Genomic DNA, 9,238 nt, shown 5'->3' on the forward strand with positions numbered 1-9,238 from the left:
CACTAGCTCAGGCACCCCTATAGTCACCAGAATGGAGGTGCGCAGACAGCAAGGGGTCAAAGAACAGATACCAAAATAAAAGAATGTCCATACCTTTATCTCCGGGTTTCTGTCAGGTGTCCGTGGCTGCTCTGATCCTTCCCTGCTTGGTCTCACCCAAGATGGTGGCTCCTGGAGCAGCTGAGCATCTTTAATTAGAAAGCAATGTATTTCTTGCTTCTGCAACAAATTCCCCTAGCTGTAAGCCTTCCAACCTTCTAAATATTCCTTTATATGTGGTTCAAAGTTCTGGGACCATCCCCTGAGCCAGCTTGGTCCTGTATTCTGTGTTGTTACTGACTGAGCTCCTTACTGCACTGCCACCTGATCTGCCATATTGTTTGTTCTTCTTTCTTGAGTTTTTAATGACTTTTGCTTTCTTCCTCTATGATGTTCTTGATGTCATTCCACTGTCCTTTGTTTTAGTCATTCGTGACTAATCCATTAAATGTGTTCTTGAGATTTCAGGTGGGGTATGTTCAAGGTCATATTTTGACTCTCATGGACTTGTTTTACTTTTCTTCAGCTTCATACTGAACTTGCATATGAGCAACTGATGGTCTGTTCCATAGTTAACCCCTAGTTTTTTCTTGACTGATGATATTTAACATTTCCACCATCTCTTTCCACAGATATAATCAGTTTGATTCCTGTGTATTTCACTTGGTGAGGTGCATGTGCATACTCATCTTTTATGTTGTATAAAAAAGGTATTTGCAATGAATAAGTTTGTTCTTGAAAAATTCTATAATGGGCTCCCTCAACATCATTTCTTTCACTAAGGCCCTATTTTCCAACAACTGTCCCTGCTTCTTTGTTTCCAATCTTTGCATTCTAATCACTAGTAATTATCAATACATCCTGATTGCATGTTTGACCAATTTCAGACTGAAGAAACTTTAGTGGTTGATGTGTAAGTTTGAACAATAATGGTAATAATTATTCTTCCTTGTAGATATATCTGCCACAGACAGCATTAATACTTTGAGGAGGCAGCTTTTCCTGTCATATTTTGAGTGCATTTCCAATCTGAGGGACTCATCTTCTGGAATTACATATGACAATATCTTTGTGCTGTTCATACTGTTTTTGTCTTCTGGCACTATATCTGAAAAGGTTCCGCTGCTATTCATAAGGTTTTCAGTGGAGAAACATTCAGAAGCAATTCTCCTCTCCTTCTTCCTAGTCTGTGTTAGTCTGGAAGCTCTCTTGGAACCTGTCCACCATGGGTGACCCTGCTGGTATTTTAAATGTTGGTGGCATAATTTCCAGCCTCAAAGCAACATGGGAACCACCACAGTAGGACAAACTGACAGATGAGTGATGGTAGTTAATGGAATTTGTTCATGAACTGAATGGTTGTTGTGACCTCATTCTCATGTGACAAGGGTGCAATGATCAGTTCTAACTTCCATCATGTTCTCTTAAAAGTGCTCCTGAATGGAGTCTGGCAGTCACCTTGTGCCAAGATTGGTGAGTTCCTCTCTTCCCCTTCTGCCAATCACCCCTCACCCCTCATCTCTCAGCCAATTAATTGCCTACAGCTCCCTGTTTAGCTGCTTGGACCCCTCTGTCTACACACCCCCACACTCTATTAATTTTTTAAAAATTTTTTTTATCAGAGACGGGACCAAATTCCCTGGGGCCCTAACTGATGTGTAGACTCTGAGAATATAAACACAATCCCTGTTATTAATCATGGATAATGGAATCCAGAGATGAACTGTCACATAGCTGGCTATTCTGTTGCTGATTCAATGCAACCTCTTAAAAACATACTGAGAAATACACACACTGGTTGGGAACAGAGCATGAAAGAAATTCCAAGGGATACTTCTAATTTTTTTTTGCCATTCTTTAAAAAAATTACAGGAATTCAGAAATTAGAAAAACAAAGAATTAAAAATAGGATAAAGACTTCTAAGGATCTTCAGTTCTGTAGTATGTGGAAAAAGATATTACTTTTACGTCATTTTGTGGGAAGACCTATAACTATTTCAGCATGAAAGTGTACATGGTCCATCTGGTGGCTCTGTCATTACCTAAATTCCTGCTGCCAGAATCATGTTGCTGGGCATATTTTACACTGGGCAAAGTACTGGTCTTGATGTTAGAGGTCTGAATTAAATTTTACTTGACTATTTCTTTGTCTTTGGGTAAATTATTTCACTTCTTTCTAAGTTTTGTTTTACTCATCTGCAAAATGACAATCAAAATATTTACCACACAGAATTTTAATGAGGAATACATGATATCATCTACTTGCCCCAGACCCTGGAAAACAACAACACTTAAAAATGTTAATTTATTTTTATTCTAGAGCGCATCCAAGTTGGCGAGTATTTCAGAAGAATGAAGTTTTACTTTATCCAAACCAGGTCTCATGAAAGCAATAGTTTCTTGGATCCTTTTGGATATATCTTATCTAATGACTCCATGGATTTTTTATTCATAGAAGGGACTAGTTTATTAGCAATGCTGTGTTTTTCAGATTTCTGGTGTCTTCATCAGTCCTCAAGGTAGTAGGCTTATTGATGTTTCAGCTGAATCTGTAAGAATGTTCAGTGGAAACAATGGTTGCATTGTTCTCTCTGTGTTAGCTTAATCAACAATAGGACAAGATGCAAACCATTTCCAAAGTTGAGACACCGCCAGGACACTGGGATGGGAAGCACACTGTTCAGTGAAATCTGCTTTGCTTCTTGTTGTTGGGTGCTGTCATGTAAGCATACTGGCTTTTTGCACAACAGAATAAAACACTGCCAGACCTTGCACCATCCTCACAATTGTTGTTATGTTTAAGCCCATTGTTGCTGTCACTGTGTGCCCATCTCATTGTGGCACTTTCTCTTTTTCACTGATCCCCCTACTTTACCAAAATGGTGTTCTTTTCCAGGGATTGGTCCTGCTTGAAAAACAAGTCCAAAGTACATGAGATAAAGTCTCATCATCCTCCCTTCCAAGGGACATTCTGGTACTTCTTCCAAGACAGATTTGTTTGTTCTTCTGGAATGGAAGCCCATGGTACTTTCAATATTCTTCTGCAACACCATAATTAAAATACATCAATTCTTCTTTGGTTTTTATTATTATTTTTTCCAGCTTTCACACACATATGTTGTTGTTGTTAAGAGTTGATTCACATGTGAGGCAATTGAAAATACCATGGGTTAGGCATACCTTAGTCCTCAGAATTATACTTTACTTTTTAATACTTTAAAGAGGTCTGTTCAGCAGATTTCTTGACTGCTACTTCATGACCATAGATTGTGGATCTGAATAAAATGAAATCAGTGTTTTCTCCATTTATCATGATGTGACTTGCTGGTTCAGTTGTTAGGATTTTTGTTTTCTTTATATTGAGTTGTAATCCATACTGAAGGCTGTATGTTTTGATCTTCATCAAGTACTCTTTGTTTTAACAAGCACTGTTATATCATCTTCATATTACAGGTTGCTAATAAGTCTTCTTCTGATCATGGTGTCATGTTCTTCTTCATGTAGTCCAGCTTTTCATGTTATTTGCTCATACAGGTAGAATAAGTATGGTGAAAGAATACAATAGTTGTGAGTACCTTCCCTAATTTTAAACCATGCAGCATATCCTTGCTCTATTCAAACAACTGTCTCTTGGTTCAGAGCATGTTTAAATGTTCTGAAATTCCTATTCTCACAATGTCATCCATACTTTATTATGACCCATACAGTTGAGTGTCTTTGCATAACCAATAAAACACAAGTGAGCATCTTTCTGACATTCTCTGTTTTTAGTTGATTCATCTGACTTCAGCAACTCTGGTAGCGTATTGGTTATGAATAGGACTGCTAACCTCAAGTTCAGCAGTTCAAAACTACCAGTCATTCTGTGGGACAAAGATGAGACTTTCTACTCCCATAAAGATTTATAGCCTCAGACACCTTATGCAGGGTCACTATGAGTTGGAACCAGCTCCATAGCACACCACCACCAACCTTCATTCCATATTCTCTTCTGAATCCTGCTTAAATTTCTGGCACAACCCTTAATAATGTACTGCTACAAACATTTCTGAACTCTCTTCAGAAACATTTTACTTATGTGTGATATTAATGAGATTGTCCTATAGTTTCTGCATTCTTTGGAATGGTGGCCAGATAGCAATTCGTGCTTCCAATGCTATATCAGTTTGTTGAAACATTTCAACCGGCATTCCATCAATTCCTGAAATCTTGTTTTCTGCTACTGCTTTCGGTACATCTTGGACTTATTCCATCTGTTCTTGATCAACTATTACCTGCTGAAATAGTTGAATGTTGACCAATTCTTCTTGGTACAGTGACTCAGTATATTCCTTCTATGTTCTTTTAATGTTTCCTGAATCATTCAATATTTTGACCATAGGATTCTTCAGTACTGTAATTTAAGGCATGAACTTTTTTTTTTTTTCATTTCTTTCAGCTTGATAAATGTTGAGTGTCTTTTTCTCTTTTTGTTTTATAATTACAAGCCTTTGCACAATTCATTATAGTAGTTTCACTTTGTCTTCTCAAGCTGCCCTTAGAAATTTTCTGTTCTTCTCTTTTACTTCATTTCTTTTATTCACTTTGATTGCCTTTTACCATTTAGTCCTTTTTGAGTCTTTGAGAGTGACCCTATAGGATAGAATAGGACTGCCCATATGATTTCCAAGGCTGCGATCTTTATGGGAGCAGACTACCACATATTTCTAGGGTTTTTTTTTCTAATGAAACAATGCTGAATTTGAAGACAAAGAAACAAAAAACAAAATCTTTCATGTAAAAATGTCTATTATGGTATTATTTGTAAAAGTGAAATTTATCATTTACCTAAAATAACCAAGCAATTTAACCACCAGGGTTAAATTGTATACTTTGCTTAGGATAATACTAGTATTCCTTTACTGTTATGGTCAGCAAATACTCAGTACAGCACAAGAAAAAGTATGATCTCTAGCCTAATTGATTTAGGAATCATACTTTCTAAAGAGAGGCCTCTCAGAAGATATTTATGATTAAAACAAGATGTAACAAGGCAAAAGTTAGAGGAGACTTTCACTTCCTATTCATTTGTACATCCATCAACCACAGTCTGCTGATCTGTATTCTTGATGAATATTTAAGTATTTTATTCAGTTTCTGTCCACTATATGGGAGTCATGGTGTGGTGCCTAGGAAGGAGCACTCAACAAGGTCAGTTTGAACTGTAAGGTCGGCACTTCGAACTCACCAGTGGTTCCTTGAAAACCCTATACAGGGTCACTATGAGTTGGAACTGACTACAGAGCACTTAACAACAACATTCACTGTGTGAGCTCGATTACTTCCTATACCATTATTTATTATCTGGTTTGGCAAGACTAATGTAACTATTACCAGTTCACAGTTAACATGGATTACCCAGAGAGGTTAAATAGTTACCTAATATCACTATGAATTTAGGCTGAGGATTCTGACAGGTTTTGAGTTACATTAAAATAGAATGTCTTTGGTAGACTGGAGTTGGTTCTGTCTAAGAGCCCTGGTGTGGTGCAGTAGGATAAGCACTCGATTTCAAGGTTGGTTTGAACCACAAGGTTGGCAGTTCAAACTTACCAGCTGATCTTTGGAAACCCTATACAAGGTAGCTATGAATTGAAACTTACTTGATGGAACTTAACAACAGCAACAACAAAGAACATTATGAAATTCTGATCACAGGGCTATTTATAGTGTAAAGTGTCTCATTGAATGTGGAATACTCAATGAATAAATGCGCTCCAAATGGCTGTGGTTGTTGTTAGTTGTCGCCAAGTTAATTTTGACTCATTATGATTTCAAAATTCACCATTTACTTTGTAATACTTTTGAGAATGAGAGGAGACATAATAAACATTCTCAGGCAATATGTAAACACAAGATTACTTTTCAAAGTTCAAGACACATGCTCACCCTATCTAAAGCAGATTAATTTAGTCCTTGATACCTAAGGGAGCCAACTGTACAACTTGTGTCTGATAGTTGCAGCTTAGGCTCTCTTGAGGATACTTTGTTTAGAGTTATGGAAATGGCATAATTTAGAGTCAACTGCTCATATTCTGCTTTGTACTACATGTAGTAGGAACCATGTGCAGAATAAAGGAGACTTGGTGGCACTGTGAGTTAAGTTGTGGGCTGCTAACTGCAAGATCAGTGGCTCAAACCCAATAACAACTCTGCTGGAAACATATGAGGATGTCTGCTTTCATAAAGATTTATGGTCTTGGAAACACTACTTCCTTCCGGGAAAGTCTCTATGAGTTGGAATTGTCTTGATGAGAGTAGGTTATATATTGAAGAGAGAATTTCAATGTAATTGCAATTGTTTTCACAAATGATTGGAATCCTGGTGTGGTGCTGTAGGTTAATGTTCTGGACTTCAAAGTCAGTTTGAACCACAAGGTCGATGGTTCACCAGTCACTTCTCAGATACCCTATACACCCTATAGGTTGCAACTGACTTGATGACACTTAACAACAACAACAGAATACAAATGATTTTTGTTACTTTGGTCTAACATAGCTGGAGTTAGGGTTTCTTGAAGATAGCACAGAGAATAATACAAAATATTTAGCAAATGTCAAGAATATAGCCTTTATGTTGGGGTGCAGAAATTGTTTCTACTTTTACTTTCAATAACAGTTATTGAAGAAATTGGTTTAAAAATTTTAAATAAACTGTAGATTACATTAAACTAATTGCATCTTTAATTTTCGTGTCTTTCATAGGTGTTCATGATAGTTTTCTTGGTACTCTTGCAATATTTACTTCCTTATGTGTGATCCTAAAGAGAGCTGTTTAACATGGTATTATGTGATAGTGGAGAATGGACTTTAAAGAATTGCTGAGATTATATATCAAATTGGTAATTTTGATTAAATGCATTATGTAGTGGGAAAAAGACTTGGAAGATATGTAAAAACTATTTAGTGAGTGTGTTCGAATGACTAGGACCATGGGTGATTACTAATTAAACAAGACAAAATACAATTTAAAAATTTAAAAATAAAGTCTTAATACTTTTTTAAAAAGTCATAAAAAATGAATCATTTTCAAGAGAAAACAAATTGAATTGACTCTAAAAATATTCACTGTCTATGAAACATCTATCTTATTTCTAGGACTGATAGTCAGCTGGTATCCTGTGAACAATATACCAGTTCAGATTGGGATGGTCTTCTGTTGGGATTGTTTGTGATCTGTGTCATTGGCTGATAACTGTTTGAATATCATTGCTGTTATTAAGTGCTGTCAAGACAGTGCTGACTCACAGCGACCCGGAGCAGTTGGTGGGTTTGAACCACTGACCTTGTGGTTCTCAGTCTACTGTTTATCCTACAGTGCCACATATATTACTTCTGCTCCCCTCCCCCACCCAAAAAATGACAAGTTTTTCCTCTGCTTTTATTTTCTGTTGAAAAAACATCTGCCCGGAAGATCTGCTGTTGAGACCCAATATTGTATCATCAAAACACACCAAAATGGGAAGCAAAATGAGAACAAGCAAGAGTTACTTTGGGTTCCTTTGTAAGGCTGGATGGAGGAGCCATGGTGATATCAGGTTTATATGTGGGGACTCCATGAACCTTATTTTATTGGCTAAACTGAACTTAAATATTCTGTTCTATTATTCTCCTACAACTATTCTATTTTTTAAGAATTACAACTCTTTTGTGTTTATTTTTAAAGCATGAGATTTATTGCTTTTTAGTATAATGGCAGAGTTGTGCATGAATCATTATAGCAAACATTAGGACATTTAACCCTCCCCCTCAGACCCCATTAACTATCATTCTTTTCTACCTCCAAATCTCCCAGTTAGTAACTAATCTACTTTTTGCCTACATACATTTATTTTTAAAGGATATTTCATATAAATGGAATCCTACAATAGGTTTTCCAGGATCACAGTAAAATGCAAGTCACCGCTTGTCTGTAAGTTTGTAATACTGTGGTGAAACATGTGTTACTGTAATGCTGGAAGTGATGACACAATGTTTTAAAACCAGCAGGGTCACCTATGGTGAACAGGTTTCAGCTGAGCTTCCAGACAAAGACAGACTAGGAAAAAGGAGAAATGGACTACTTCCAAATATTTACTTGCTGAAAACCTTATGAACAGCAGTGGGACACTGTCAGCACTAGAATATTGAATAGTGAAACATGATGAAGAACACCAGAATATGTCAGATATAGTACCAGAAGATGAGCCCCTCAGGTTGGAGGACACTCAAAATACGATTGGGGAAGAGCTGCCTCCTCAAAGTGAAGTTGACCATGGTGACTTGAGTGGAGGAAAGCCTTCAGGACCTTCATTTGATGATGGGGTGCAAGCCAAAATGAAGAGAAACAGCGGTAAAGATCCATCAATATTAAAAATGTGGGAAATATGAATTATGTGTCTAGGAAAATTGGAAACTGTCAAAAATAAAATGGAATGCATAAACATTGATATCCTAGGCAATGGTGAGCTGAAATGGACTGGTATTGTCCATTTTGAATATGACAGTCACATAGTCTACTCTGCCAGGAATGACAAATTGAAGTGAAATGGCATTATATTCATGATCAAAAAGAACATATCAAGAAGTACATCTCTGTCTGTGATAGGATACTCTCCATATACCTACAAAGAAGACCAGTTAATACGACTATTATTCAAATTTACGCACCATTCACTAAAGCCAGTGATGATGAAATTGAAGAATTCTACCAACTTCTTGAGTCTGAAATTTATGAAACATGCAATCAGGTTGAATTGATAATTACTGGTGATTGGAATGCAAAGGTTGGAAACAAAGAGGAAGAATCAGTAATTGGAAAATATGGCCTTGATAAAAACAATGCTGGAGACCACATGATGGAATTTTGTAAGATCAATGACTTCTTCATCGCAGATATATTTTTTTCAGCAATATAAAAGGTGAATATAAATGTGGACTTCACCAGATGGGATACACAGAAATCAAATTGACTACATCTATGGAAAGAGAAATGTCGGGGTCTGACCTCGACATAGTTGTGTTGTTCACGAGTGTTTGGTTCACGAGGAGTGGAGATCCAGCGGCGATGTTGTTGTTGTTGTTGTCAGGTGCCATCAAGTCGGAACCGACTCATAGCGACCCCATGCACAGCAGAACGAAACAATGTCCGATCCTGGGCCAACCTCACTACCGCTGCCAC

This window comes from Chrysochloris asiatica, unplaced genomic scaffold, assembly GCF_000296735.1.
Source record: "Chrysochloris asiatica unplaced genomic scaffold, ChrAsi1.0 scaffold00222, whole genome shotgun sequence".
Classification (NCBI taxonomy): domain Eukaryota; kingdom Metazoa; phylum Chordata; class Mammalia; order Afrosoricida; family Chrysochloridae; genus Chrysochloris; species Chrysochloris asiatica.